A 12,072-nucleotide genomic window follows, 5' to 3' on the forward strand; every position below is an offset into this window, starting at 1 on the left:
GAAGAATTAAATGTAAGATATTTTAAAATAAGATGAGAGCAACCTTGAAAGATGTATCAAGAAGTCTTCGTAGATCTCCTAGAAACAGTGACATGCTAATTTGGTGACAAGACAGCAGCACTAAGAGATTTAACCGAATAATCATTCATTTGGGGACAACCTCCAGAATTTGTTTCTGGTAGGAAAAAAGCAAACAAGAAGTGGACTGAGGAAACTTTAACAATTGATTATATATAGTGTTTATTTTAAATATCAAAGCATGCAGAAATTTTGTCTGCAGCATTCTCTTCTCAAGTTAGCTAAAACATGAAGAGATGAAAAGCATGGAAAAATACGGTTTCCGAAGAAAGGTCAATTTTTAGTCCCTTCAATTTACCAGGTGAATTCTCTCCCTGATAAGCAACTTATAAGTAAAAATCACTGCCTAGACCTCATGCATGATTTCCTGATTACTAGTAATAAGTTTCCATTCATTCCAAAAACTGACCATTAAACTTGAGAATTTGACTAGTAAATTAATCAAAGCCATCTCACTGTACAAACAGAAAACCGTATTTCTCTAAGCAAAAATTTCAGTCGTCCCAGTTAAACCTATTACCCTACTGCAAAAGGGATGGTTAGAATCTACTAAGCTGTGTTCACAAAGTGCAGAACTACAAATTTAGGGAAAAAAAAATCTTATCAACAATCTTAACAGCAAACCTCCTATGTTGCAAGAAACATTTTTGCTACTCCTACCTACTTTGAGGAAGAGATTTCAAAATGTACACAATGCTGAGTAACAACATAAAGTTACATTACTTTCTGGAAATAAAAAGTATATTCAGCCAACTAAACTGTTCACTGGAACAAAAATCGTAAGATAAGTAGACACAGACACAATAAAAGAAATTCCCATTGCAAAAAAATGCGCCACCTCTGACAAGCAGTGTGAGGTCTTGTTGAATAGGTTATGTAAATAACAAGATTTCTTCTTGAAATCTTCTGAAACAGCTGCCAGCATAACCATTTCCTTTCTTTTAGGAGACAAGAATGTTCCTCTCTATTTTTGAGAACTAAATAGTTAAAAACACCCCAGAAACAAGACGGCTGTTATTTCAGCAATAACATTGGGTGACTGTTATCAGCACGATTGGCCTGATTTCCTCGCAAAGGAAATAAGAAAGCCATCTAAAAGGCGATTCAGGTTTTTCTATCCTTTTCTCTCCTCTTTTCTTCCAGTGAGTGACTTCTGCTATCCTTTCCTTTCCAAAGTCACCTTCTAAAATTTAAAAGTGAAAAATGTACAAAACAGCTAAAATAACCGCTTTAGGTTGCAAGCAGGGTGTCAAAGATACTGCACTGTTCTCCTGCCTCCAGCCCCGCACTTTCCCCATAATGCTCTTCCTGGCTACAGCCCTGACACTGAGAAATGTCTGGCCTAACTGGTTGAAATACACCAAGCATTGCTATCAACGTGCAACATTCAAATTAAAATTAAAAAAAAAAAGGCTTTCACGGCACTGGCTTTAAGAACATTTTTTCTTAAACCAACCTTAATGACAGAGAGATTACCCTTAAGAGAACATTTCAGACAAAGTAAACTTTTTTTTCTCAGTCCTGCTTGTAAGCAAAACTGTAGAATGCCTTGAGACTAGAAAAAAAGCCTCCCACAAGGAGTTCACTGTTATTCTACGAGAGTGGGAGGAACTGGAGAAGAAGGGCTTTATCTAGTCTATTTACATTCTGCTACTCTATCCAAGAGATAAATTTTAATAATACAAATAAAACATTTTCCTGGATCTGGACGCAGCAAAAAGAAGACTTTTCTGCCCACTGTCATTCTTAACTAAAGATGGCAGAACTTGCACACAGCTTCAGAAGAGCTGCACATCCCAGTTAATTTTTCAAGCCATTTTATCCATTTCATCAACAATTCAATACTGACAAAGCTCATACTAGTTTTTTTTCTTGTTTTTTTTTTTTCCTGTTTGTGCATGTGTGAGTGTGTGTGTGTATTAGTTGTCATCAAATGAAAGGTTACTTGCAAGAACAGTTCCATACGGCACAATTCTCTGAAATAATCTTTTGGGCCCCAAAAGAAAGCGAGGAGATACAAACAACAAACCAACACTTCACAAAGTTGCAACACTCCTGCCAAGGAGCCATTTGTGAACACAGAAAGTAGTAAGAGAGAAAAATTTAACACCCCTTAGCCAAGAAGCTCGTAGCAGTCACATCTAGCTTACAACTCAGGCCTGCAGGAACGCTACGGCTTCAGGGAGAGCATCCATCAGAACTCCACACATTCAGGCATCAAGTGAGCATCAGTTCACTGACAGACCTGGAAACACTGTTAGGTTTGAGACATGAACAAAGTTGCTTACTACCTGTAATAAAAAGCATTAATATCTGCTGACTCTTAGACCGAGTTACACGGACAAAACAAAACAAATACTTACACATACTTCTGCCTCACGCAAAATTAGAGGATACCTGCCACAAAAGTCACCATCAGGGGAAAACCAAGATGCCTCTATAGCTGGATTTACTTCCTACCGCTGCAATACAGATTCAGACAAGCCACAGCCAGGGAGGTTACATTATCATGCAAGAAAAACCTGGGGTTACAAGGAATGCAGCCAGATGGTCTGCATTCAGCTCTCTGAATGTACCAGTCATTCCCAAGTAAGCAGATAAATACGAGAGAATTCAGCTTTCCTTGCTGATGGGTCTAAATTCTGAGTTTGTCTACACTGCAGGCAATGATGTAGGAAAACAGTACTAGGAGTCAACTAGCCACGAGGACACAGAACTCTCCCCCTCTAACTTCAGTAAAGATGGAGGGCTAGGATGAAGCTGGGAGCACAGGATCCTATAGTTAATACTGGAGCACAGACAGGACGTTTCTTCTTCCATAATCACCTCTGCCTTTGTAGATTTTCTCCTGACTTTTAAAACCAGGCATCTCTTCCACAACATTTACTTCTCACTCAGTTGATCACTCTGCAAACACAGCTTTATTTTGCCTCACTCCTACCCTAATGCTATTTTCAGTTGGCTATTGTAGTAGGTGACTTGGAACAAGAGAATATACACACATTTATTAAAATAGCCTGATTCAGTTCGTAAAAAAAGCTATTTACTTCTGTAAAGAAAAGACTGGCTTGAGGCAAACCCAAAGTTGAACCAAACAGTTTATGTTTGCAGTAACGTGCAAAAACGCGACACAGGGCCCACTTGTGAAAGCAGCAACTGCTCCGGTGATCTTAAGGGCATGTTCAAAACTGAGCATCGCTTCAAAGAGCTAAAGAAAAGGTCCTGTTCTGCATCGAGGCCAGATTAAAATATGGATACATCAAAGATTTAAACTACTCAAAGTTTCCTCAAGATTATACGCTTAATGCCTAGGAGTTGGCCTTGATGATCCTTATGGGTCCCTTCCAACTCGGGATATTCTATGATTCTATGATTCTAATGCTTTCAACTAATTGTATATATTTATATCTTTTTTTTGGTTTTTGTTTTTTTAATTGTAATGTGAATGACCCCATGAAGGAACTCTTCCAATGGCATGTTATTCCTTGGTCACTGTAAGGACCTCTCGACTTCCTTCCTGCACTCTACCAGATCTCACAATTTAAGTTGGGTGGTTGACCTGGAAAAATTCTGCCTCACACGATAAGACATGAAATTTCAAAAAAGACACAACAGCTAAGCACACCATCCCTTTAAAAATGAAATAAACAAACAAAACCCACAAAGAATACAGAACTCTTGCAATAGGTTTTGTTGTTCTAGTGACAGTTAAAATGCACAACACTTGAGGAAGGAAAGCTTTTTCCTCATTTGAACTCACTCAGCTGGCACACTATCCCTTACCCACTCTCCCAATACCCAGGGTCCCTGCAAATCCAGACCAAAACAGGACCCACCTGTCTCGGGCTCCTTGTTGAAGCCCAGTCAATTACAGCTGCAAGGCAGAGTATTCCCTGGCAAAACTTGCCTCTGGGATACTTCCTCACATGAACAAAACGTACAGACTGATCGGGTACATTCAGCCGCAGCAGAGCTGTGGCACGCTTATTACATACGTCAGTACATTTAAGCTGCGTAAGAAAGCGGCACCTACATAAGAAAGTGCTTAAATAGTTACACCGTTAATTAAGCACTAGCACATGAACTAACAGAGGAAACATTAACAGCAAAGAAATCGGAAAGACGGAGCTGTCCTGACCACCAAAGAGCATGAGAAGATCCTTCTGCTACTCAAAGGTCTGAAAGCCAGATCCTATAATCGAGGTATTGATTAGAGATACCTAGATATCCCACTTGACCACGTTAAGCTTGTGATTGCATGTACAGGGTGAGCAGCTACCACTGGACATAAACACATAAAACACTTGGGTTAAACTGGGGGATCTCAGTGGGGAATACTTCTTTAAACTTCAAAAATGTTGCCTATTTCATCTTTGTTGCACTTTTTTTTTTTCCACTTGGTAAAGCAATATCTACAATGGTCCAGAGCTCCAAAGGAAAACTCTCAGAATGTATCTGTTTGTCTGTGGTCATACAAGAGAATACTGTCCAAAACCTAAGCAACAGCAGCATGGGATAAAATGTCTCCAACTACACAATATCTCCAGTTATTTGAGTCAAAACAAAGAGAAAAATTTCAGCCCTTTACTACTCCACTCCTGTCTGCAGACTGCTTCAAGCGCTGTCAGAGTTGGGAGACTGTTCCTACAAACCTTCTTTAGTTTAGATCTATGTTAGTCATGAACAAAACCTGAACACACAAGATACGCCACCTCTCTTTCTCTCTTCCTTCCACCAGCAGGTCAGATGAATCTGCCGACTAATGAGTCTTTACCCTCTGGCTTGGGAGCTCTCTGGAGCCTGCAAAAGTTCATGAGTAACTGGAAAAATCATACAGATATCAAACTTCAATGTTCTGCACAGAAGTCCATAATTTCCACAAATACATTTCAAGTTAAGAAGGTAGAAAGCTGTTATTGAGGCATTCGAATACTGCTTGTATTACCGCGATAACTGGAACTTGTTCAAAACCTGTAATCAGACACATTTGATTTACTGTCATTCACACCTACGTAATTAAAGCCCCTGATAAAAGACTGACGTTGTAAAATGTCACGTTTCCCCAATGCTCATTCAATACTTCAACCTCCTAACAGTTTGTAAACGTGTTTTCAATGGCCAGAAGAGACTTTCTACAAATGAAATACAAAAATATAAGATCGATGACAGCAGTCCAGTCTGTGACAGTAGCAGCACTGCCTACAAACCACAACGTTTCAGTTCTACTAGAGATGAAATGAGAACAATGAAATCCATATACCAGAGGAGGAGAAAACAAAAACAAGAAATAAGCAGGCTAAAGGACTGCTTACATTTTACCTGCAAGAGAACAGATGCAACCGAGTCACTGACCTCACACTACTCACAGCGGCCTCCCCCTTCCCTCCTCTGTCTCTCCACGCATGTTGAAGACTTTTCTCTACTTCCCCGTTAATGGAGAACTAAGAAATATTGTTCTAGTTTCTTCTTAAAACCATTTCAAATTGCTGCCATTGTAAAGGGAGTTTCCTTAGAACAAACACTTTTCTAAAGCTTCTTTCTACCACCCTATTCTCCTTTCATGCTGAGTGTAGTAGCCTGCATTTACCCCTGTCACACACCTGAATAACACGGGCAAATCCCACACACGTAGGAAAGGAAAAGCAAAACGCCTGGAACACAGAACAGCTCCTTGCAGTAAGCTCCAGTTGCTAAAATCACCCAGTCCCATTTCTAAATCGCAAACGCAACTGTCAATAGAGACAAAAATTAAAACTACCATCAAACACGGAGAACAAGCCAAGTCTAGGTGTTTGGTTTCTTTCCCATCGTCTCAAAACATTCCCTAACTCTCAAATACTGCGGCTGTGTCTGCGGGCATCTTCCCGTCTAAAACTCATAGAATCACAGAACACCACTGGGAGGGACCTTAAAGATCCTCTAATTCCAACCCCTGCCATGGGCAGGGACACCAAAAGAAAATCCTACACAATAAACAACACCAAATCAGTAGCGCATCACAGAACAAATCAGGTATAAAGACAGTTAAAGTAAAAACATAATGACTTTACATCAAAAAAGGATTTCTAAAACTAATGCAGATTATAAACCACAAAGGAATCAACCTGATACTTCACACTCATTTCAAGCATTTCAGGAAGACTGAAAACCTCCACAAAGTCAAATGCGCTCACATGGCAGAAACTTCACTTTCTCCAATTCCTGAGTTAAACTTGTAACAGCAATAAAAAACAAAAGACATAAAACCAATACAGAAGCTCATCTGTTTTACCCTGCTTATTGTTTTTTAATAAGTTCTAGAACCAGTTCTAGAACTAATCATAGAACAGTCTTAAAAAGATCCAAAGAGTAGGACATGAAACATCTTAGTTCCCCTCAATATAGCAGCAGTCACGTGGCTATTACACTAACACCACATCGGCTCTTCCATGCTACAGGAGCTCCTAACCCCTTGCACCCAAAAATTCACATTGTGCTATGAACATCCAGTCTCACAAAAAACAAGGCATGTAACATCAAAGACCTAGAACAGCTGAAACAAAAACATACGTCCACTAACAAAAAAAAAAATCCACAAGGTCCACAAAACCAGAACACTACACTGCACCAGTGACAAGTATGAATAAATCATTTATAAATTACATTCAACAGTTTATGATCGCCAAAGAGCTACGTATTAGATGTTGAAAAAAAGAATAAAATTACTCTTTTAAAAAAGCAGTTTAAGCTTCAGAAGATTAACAGTTCTGAGGGGTAAATTTGTATTCTGTCATCTGTAAATGCACAAACATACAAGTTCATATCAAGATCAATTCCAATACATTCAAAGACAACTCCTCATAGCAATAACGCAGATGTGTGAACGCTTGGCATAAACCCGTATCGTTCCAGAACAGCGAGTGACACCCACCAGAATACACCAAGTCTCATTTCAATGATGGGAGAAACAAATTAATACAGCACATTCAAAACTAGGAGTTTTCACAACTCCCTGGGGTAAAATTGGTATTATTGTCCCTACTGCTCTAGTAGGGAAGTTGGAAAAAATAAACAAGCAAATACAAACTGAAAGCAGGTAGACTGATGGGGGTGAGGACAGAAACTACAACTTCTGGCTGCCAGCCTTCCGCTTCCACCACTTCTGACTTTAAAACCACATCTCGCCTCTTTGTAATCAACCACTTCCACTGGTTCCCCTTTGGGGAAAAAGAGACACGTGGTGAGGCTGTGATTACACCAAAGAACAGGATGCCCTTCGTAGATTCGCTGCGCCCAAGAGCTGAAGCACAACAACTCCTGTAGGAACCTCCTTCTGCCACGACCCGCATCTCAACAGGAACGCCAAGGGCCGCTGGTTTCACCGGGAGCGCTGGCAGGCAGCAGAGACAGCTCGGCAGCGTTTGCAAGATAACGGCATCGGTCATGTCGACGCTTCCAAAGGCAGGCACTAGAAACCGTTGCTCTTGCATTTCACCTCACAAACCCTCTCCAAAATCACAAGTTAAAAGTCTGAAGAGTACAACTGGCAGCAGACAGAGGACTCTGACAGTGCTTCCGGGAAAGCAGAAGGAACTGCTCTAACTTGAAGCTTGAGTCCTGCTAAGGCACAGCTGCAAGCGGGAGAGCAAAAAAGTTGCAGGAAAAAGAGGCCAGCAAGAAGCCCTATTTTGGAAAGGCCGGAATAAGGTATCATTTCCATTAGTAGTCTGTAAGATTTGTTACAGACAGCTTCAGGTACTGGCAGAACCTTGGAACGATCCTTTTTTTCATCAGACATTCAAATTTACCGGCACTCAACACAATGAGTTCCAAACACATGTATTCTAAGCATATCATTTTACTTGTTTTTTTTTTTTTTTTTTTTTTAACAATTATGAACAGGGTGTCAGATTGCTAACTCCACTACAGACTACACTCTCACATACAAAAAATTACAGAATCACAGAATCACAGAATCGTCTAGGTTGGAAGAGACCTCCAAGATCATCTAGTCCAACCTCTGTCCTAACACTAACAAGTCCTACACTAAACCATATCACTAAGTTCAACATCTAAATGTCTTTTAAAGACCTCCAGGGATGGTAACTCCACCACTTCCCTGGGCAGCCCATTCCAATGCCTAACAACCCTTTCAGTAAAGACGTTCTTCCTAACATCCAACCTAAACCTCCCCTGTCGCAGCTTTCGCCCATTCCCCCTCGTCCTGTCACCAGGCACGTGGGAGAACAGACCAACCCCCACCTCTCTACAGCCTCCTTTAAGGTAACTGTAGAGAGCGATGAGGTCGCCCCTGAGCCTCCTCTTCTCCAGGCTGAACAATCCCAGCTCCCTCAGCCGCTCCTCGTAAGACTTGTTCTCCAGACCCCTCACCAGCTTGGTCGCCCTTCTCTGGACTCACTCGAGCACCTTCATGTCCTTCCTGTAGCGAGGGGCCCAAAACTGAACACAGTACTCGAGGTGCGGCCTCACCAGAGCCGAGTACAGGGGGACAATCACCTCCCTAGACCTGCTGGCCACACTGCTTCTTATACAGGCCAGGATGCTGTTGGCCTTCTTGGCCACCTGGGCACACTGCTGGCTCATATTCAGCCGGCTATCAACCAATACTCCCAGGTCCTTCTCGGCCAGGCAGCTTTCCAGCCACTCATCTCCCAGCCTGTAGCGCTGCTTGGGGTTGTTGCGCCCCAGGTGCAGGACCCGGCACTTGGCCTTGTTGAACTTCATACAGTTGGCCTCAGCCCATCGCTCCAGCCTATCCAGATCCTCCTGCAAAGGCTTCCTACCCTCAAGCAGACCGACACACGCACCTAACTTGGTGTCGTCTGCAAACTTACTGAGGGTGCACTCGATCCCCTCATCCAGATCATCGATAAAGATATTAAAGAGGGCCGGCCCCAGTACCAAGCCCTGGGGGACTCCACTAGTAACCGGCCTCCAACCAGATTTGACTCCATTCACCACAACTCTCTGGGCCCGGCCATCCAGCCAGTTTCTAACCCAGCGAAGCGTACGCCAGTCCAAGCCCCGAGCAGCCAGTTTCTTGAGGAGAATGTTGTGGGGAACGGTGTCAAAAGCCTTACTGAAGTCAAGGTAAACCACATCCACAGCCTTCCCCTCATCCACCAAGCGCGTCACTTGGTCATAGAAGGAGACCAGGTTCGTCAAGCAGGACCTACCTTTCATAAACCCATGCTGACTGGGCCTGATCGCCTGCTTGCCCTGCAAGTGCCGCGTGATGACACTCAAGATAATCTGCTCCATGAGCTTCCCTGGCACTGAGGTCAAGCTAACAGGCCTATAGTTCCCCGGGTCTACCCTCCGACCCTTCTTGTAGATGGGCGTCACATTTGCTAGCCACCAGTCGACTGGGACCTCCCCTGATAGCCAGGACTGCCGATAAATGATGGAAAGCGGCTTGGCCAGCTCCTCCGCCAGTTCGCTCAGTACCCTCGGGTGGATCCCATCCGGCCCCATCAACTTGCGTACATCCAAGCTCCGTAGCAGGTCGCCAACCATTTCCTCATGGATAGCGAGGGCCACATCCTGCTCCCCATCGCCTTCCACCAGCTCAGGGTACCAGGTATCCAGAGAACAACCGGTCTTGCCGCTAAAGACTGAGGCAAAGAAAGCATTGAGCACTTCAGCCTTTTCCTCATCTTTTGTAACTAAGTTTCCCCCCGCATCCAGTAAAGGATGGAGATTCTCCTTAGTCCTCCTTTTTGTGTTGATGTATTTGTAAAAATATGTTTTTTGTTATCTTTAACGGCAGTAGCCAGATTGAGCTCCAGATGAGCTTTGGCCTTTCTAATTTTGTCCCTGCACAGCTTCGCAACATCTTTATAGTCCTCTTGAATAGCCCGCCCTCTTTTCCAAAGATTATAAACCCTCCTTTTTCTCCTAAGCTCGAGCCACAACTCTCTGCTCAGCCAGGCCGGTCTAGTTCCGCGTCGGCTCGTCTTTGGGCACGTGGGGACAGACCGCTCCTGAGCCATTAAGATTCCTGTGAGCCAACGTATTTTCCAAGCCTTTCATACCTTCTGTGTAACACAACAGTTTTAGGGTGAAGATCCTTCAGAAGTCCCTTTAATTACTATTTCTTCCTTAGCTAGAATGTATTAATTATAGCCCGTTCCTCTAGATAATAAGAAAACAAAAACCAGTGCACTATGAATAGTGTAAGAAACTTAATTACAGAGTCAGATGTCCTTTAGATGTCACTATGACTCCATTAAGGAACAGGCACCAAACACACCCGCCTCGTGTTGTTAGATCAGTTATCAAAGCAATGTCTTTCCTTGGTGATTTCATTACATAGGACTCAACCAGCTAATTCATCAAATGCCTGTTATGTTGGGAAAATGTGCTTTTTAAGAAAAAGTCGCCTTCGAGATGTATTTATTACAAACCAGATGTGAGAAATAGTTCTGAAAGGAAACGCAGAAGTACAGCATGACTCGAAGTGTGAAGGTCACATAGTAAGGGTTAGCATCAAGGCTCTTATGTCAGACTGCAACTTCTGTTTTGCATCTGTACGTAGAAGGAGGAGAAGAATCAAAAGTAAAAATAAAGCCAACCAGTTCTGTGATAACTTAAGAAGAACTGGATTGCTGTCATTCAACTGTTATCGTTGAAAACTTGTAAATACTGTAACATTGCTCTATAACTAAGAAAGAAAACGGAATGGAGGATGGGGATGACACAATTTCATTCTGCTTTTTAACTTCACCTTATTAAGTCAGCAATGATGCTACGTTAAAGACAAGAACATATTTATCCCCATTTTCACTCCAGACAACAAACCGAGGATTGCCTACTGATCTGTTCTTCTCCAAATATCAGACAATTTATCCCTCATCCTTCTCTATTCCCACTACTTTCAGGATACAAACCTCAACAGCTGGATAAATATACTTCACATACCAGGATGTGAACCACGTCAAAAACATAAAGTCTATTTTACACACATACCTCAAAGACAAATAACCAACATGGATCTCTTGTCAGCACCACCGCCATCACGTTCAAGTACACTACAGTACAGCTGATAACATTTCACAGTAAACCTCTACTGTACACAATCCCCTCTCACGCATCAATACCGAAGACAAAGCAGACACGAACACGGGTGGATGTACCCAAAACAAACACACCCAAACTTACCCCATTCCAGATACTCCAGGATATTCTTCTCTCTTCTCAGAGGGGAATTATTACACTTATCGTACAGGCAGATGAGGATATCCAGCAAGGTCTCCACGCTGAAGCACTGCCCGTTGCTTCGAGTCGGCCCATCCAAAATAAACTGCTCCAGCTGCTTCAGGCGCACTTCTCCAGACATGGCTGTTTCAGTTTGCATTGGGGCGTCTTTTTTAAGTACACTTCGTCAAAAACTAAAAGCACCGCCGCGTGCCGTAGCGGGGAGCCTTGCCCTTCCACCTCCTGCTCCTCCTGCTCCTTACGGCTCTCCTCCCGAGGCCTCTCAGCGGTTCAGGGAAACTGAGGGCTTCATCGCCACCCGCTCCTCCTCTGCTGCGCCAAGGGGCGGCGGGCAGCCTCCCTGCCTCCCGTCCCCCTCAGGCTCCTCAGCCCTCTCGCCTCGCCTCGCCTCCCGCCCGCGCTCACACGCAGGAGCCGCCGCCGAGCTCGCGGCAGCCCAACATGGCGGCGCGGGTGGGGAGGGGGGAGCCGCCGCCGAGCGCCGCCGCAGCGCGGGGAGCCGAGCCCGGGAGCCGCCGCTACTGATGGGATTGAGGGGAGGAGGGTAACGGGGGTGGGTGCTGCAGCAGGGAATGCAGGGATACGGGCGGACCGAGGCCGACGGCAGGGGAGGGAGCGGAGCGGAGCGGAGCGGAGGGCGGGGAGGCCGGCGCGCAACGCCCCGCTGCCTGACCGCCCCTCGCCGAGGGGAGCCCGGCCCCGCCTCGGCGCCCTGGGCCCGGCTCCCCGGGGCTCGCCCCTTGCCTCGGGCCGTGCCGCCTCACCGAGCCGGCGGGA

General features: G+C 44.2%; 1 protein-coding gene across 3 annotated transcripts in view; it reads right to left on the reverse strand.

Annotated features, from left to right (window-relative positions):
• Positions 1-11,806, reverse strand: part of XDH (xanthine dehydrogenase) — a 77,954-nt gene extending 66,148 nt beyond the window's left edge. For all 3 annotated transcript variants that reach the window (XM_080587652.1, XM_080587653.1, XM_080587654.1), the window contains exon 1: positions 11,239-11,806. The gene's annotated coding sequence lies outside the window, so the exon portion shown is untranslated. The remainder of the gene's footprint in view (positions 1-11,238) is intronic.
• Between the last annotated feature and the right edge of the window lie 266 nt (positions 11,807-12,072).

Source organism: Anser brachyrhynchus (genome assembly GCF_964034855.1).
Source record: "Anser brachyrhynchus genome assembly, chromosome: 3".
Taxonomy (NCBI): Eukaryota; Metazoa; Chordata; class Aves; order Anseriformes; family Anatidae; genus Anser; species Anser brachyrhynchus.